Raw genomic sequence first — 3,346 nt, 5'->3', positions numbered from 1 at the left:
GGGGGGGGGAAAACCCCTCAAAAATCAGGATTTCTGGAAAAAGGGCTGCTCGAGAGACTCCCCCCGCCGGAGCTCTCTGGGGTTTGCCGGCTCCCGGGGCGCCAGGCTCTGAGCCTGAAGCCAACAGACCCCCCCCAGGCTGCATTTCACATCTCTTGCCTCGTGTTTTTCCTTCCAAATTACACCGACACTTACCGCTATTTTTTTCCCCCCCTCGTAAGAACTGTTCTTGCTAACAGGCAACAGAGGTACCAACGCTAAGCTCCCTCCTCACGAATTAGAGAGAAGGAAGGACCGAACTGGGGTTAGAATCGATATTCCTGGGTTTGCTGCTGTCCAGACATTTCACCGATACCAGGAAAAAAAAAAAAAACCCTACACAGAAACACTATTTTTTTTTCCATGATCCAAGGGGAGGAACGTCAGTACCACACATCGCCCCGAGCCCTCCCTTCCCCAAAACACACCGAGCTATTCCAGCGGGTCTGTCGAGTTACTGAGCTCAATTTCTGTCCCTGCTCGCTGTCTGGCCGCAGAGTCGGGGTTTGGCACCTCCATCAGCTGTTGGGGAAAGTATGCGAACGCCCCGAGGAGCGGCCTGCGATGGTCCTGCAGCGCCCAGCCAGCGCGCGGAGGCAGCAGCTGCGCTTCAGCGCCTTGTCTCAACAACAACAAAAAAGCCACTTTCTCACTTATTTTCGCAAACAGATTTCAAGGGGCCAAGAGTGCAACACGGCCTTCTCGGCCCGAACGTGACACGGGATTCGGTTTGCCAGGGTGTGATCACGACAACACGGGCCGTGTTTGAGACAGAGTAAGGGTGCAGGGGGAGAGACGGGCTCACAATCTGGAGAATTCCTTCCGAGGGGAGCAAAGCACCTTCCAGACATCTCACCTCCAGCAGAAGAGCGAGCCCTCCTCCCTGCCGTACTCACCAAGGGCTCGGAAGAGCGGGGGGGAAAGAAAAAAAAAAAAAAAAAAAAAAAAAAAAAAAAGAGATTAAGCACGTAATAAAAATGAACTTCTCGCCCAGGCCCCAAAGTCACGCTGCCAGAACTGGCTGTTTTCTGCTCGACACAAAAACCGGGTATTTTTGCCCCCCGTAGGGAGGGAGCTCTCCCAAGCCCTCGGGGTGCAGGTGAGGTGTTTTTGCCCCCCCCGTAGGGAGGCCCGCAGCGAGGCCGTCAGCTCCGCAGCGCAGCCAGGCAGAGCCATTAAGGTAATCTGAACCGCGAGACGCCGTCTTCGCCCTCCCACCTCGTTTCCATCTACGCATAAAAAATGAAAAATTAAATTAAACCCGCGCGTTTCCAGAGCCTCGCGCTCAGCAGAGCGACGCAGCCGCCGTTCCCATGGATCCCCGGCACCCCCTGCGCCCTCGCCCCGGGAGCCCATTTATCAGGTTACAGCACAAACGCTCGATATTCCCCTTTGTGCCTTTTCAACGTAACTCACGGCGAGCGCTGCCTCGCGGAGCGACTCGGCAACCTCCCGCTTTGCCCATTCCAGCACCGGTGACCTGGGCACGGAGCGAAGAAATCGCTCGCGACCGCCCCAACCAGCACGGCCTGCTTTCTGGCGGGGCCGTATCTGCTGCTCGACTCGGCTAAACAGAGTACCAGCTTAAAAATCTCATTTTTCTGAACATCTGGGGTTTTTCGTCAAGGCCCTGGCCAAACCGAGCGACCGAGCCCGAAAGACCTTTCGCCTTCCCCAAATTCCCGTGGGGCAGTTTCCCAAACGCCGAAACAGCTCCTTGATGCATCCAGGGGAGCGGGAACCCGCGTGGTGTTTTATTCAGGAACCTGGCATGCCGAAAACCGTGGCTGATGGCCGATGGAAACAAGATTTATGTGATTGCTTTGTATCCTGGGGTCACCAGTCATTCCCGAGCCTGGTGGCTGCTTTCACTCAAATCAATTAATTGAGTCAGAAGGGGGGGATGAGAGGGAGCACACACACACACACGCCTTGGGAGGCGGGGGGGAAACAGCAGCACTAAGACTCCCAGATCGCTTCAGACAGCAACAAACCTACCAGACTCTGGGGAAGTATTTATTTAGAGATCTGGCATCCCCGAGACCACCTTTCCTTCAGATTTCTAAATTAGAGAACATGCCAAAGCCGAAATGAGCCGTCCAGGATAACCCAGACACGGACCTACAAGTGGACGCACGCAGTTGGATTCTGAATGGGGATAATTACATGACTGGTTTACAGATCGAACCATTTTCTCCTCAGCATAGATCTTCGGAGTTATTTACAGGCAGCAACATTCAGGAGCAGAACACGATTCTGCACCCGAACTTTGCACGTACGTTTTCCGCAGGAATTAAAAATACCCTTCTGAACAGCTCGGGTGTTCGCTCTGTTCTGGGGCACTTCTAGGAAACAGGTGGGTTTCTGATTGGGTTTCAAAACTGCTGCATTATTAAAAATAGCTCTGTCTCGTTTCCTCTCTCTCCACGCTTCGCACCAGCCCTTTGTTACACCGCAAAGGGGTTTTGTTTTGCTTTCAGAAAGAAAGAGAAACTGAGAAAGACGCTCCTCACCTGGCCGAGGTAGGCTCCTTTACAGAGAACTAGGAAATATTTGTTGACTACATTAACATTCTAGAGCAGCAGAAAAGTAGTCATTGAAAATTCAATCACAGCCCAAGCAGGACAGGGCACGGGCAGAGGAGTCTGCAGCTTTAACTCTCACCTTCCCCCGTGTCCACGCCGCCGCAGCGGCGCGGGCGGCGGATGAGCTGCTTCACAAAGCAGGGCGGGTTTCGGCTCCCCGGCGGCGGTGGGAATTAAAACCTGCTCTGCATTCCTGCTCGGGGTCAGGTACTGACGGCCGAGACCCCTTTACTTTTCTCCAGGAACCCACGACGTGCCAGCACTGCCCGGCGGGGCTCGCCCCGATGCTGCCGAACGCCGGCCTCCGTGCCCGGGGGGGGACCCGCCGAACCCCTGAGCCCCCCGAGCAGCCGCTTCCCACGTTTGCCCCCAGCTGCCTCCTACAGATTGCTCTGGCGTTGCCCCCCCCCAGCCCCGATAAGTCTCTCCTGCTGTTCCAAGGTGTGTTTCTCTCCACACATACTCAGCTCCGGGTGCCGGGCTCTGTTTGCAGCATCAGAGAGAAGTCGATTTCTTAACGACTCGCACCGAGGCTTCCAGGAGCACGGACACAAACACAGCGTTTTAAAAATCAGTTAAAAATCATCCTAGACAATCATTTCCATAACTGTTACTAATTGCTTTGAAACACGGATGGACCTAGCTGTCAAAGGACGGCTGGGCTCCTCAGGTAGACGCCGTTTCTATGCCAAAGCTGCTAGAGAAAAAAAAAAAAAAAATCT

The sequence above is a fragment of the Athene cunicularia genome, unplaced genomic scaffold (assembly GCF_003259725.1).
Source record: "Athene cunicularia isolate RWA unplaced genomic scaffold, athCun1 SCF_127, whole genome shotgun sequence".
Taxonomy (NCBI): domain Eukaryota; kingdom Metazoa; phylum Chordata; class Aves; order Strigiformes; family Strigidae; genus Athene; species Athene cunicularia.
Note: the sequence above shows the minus strand (reverse complement) of the source record.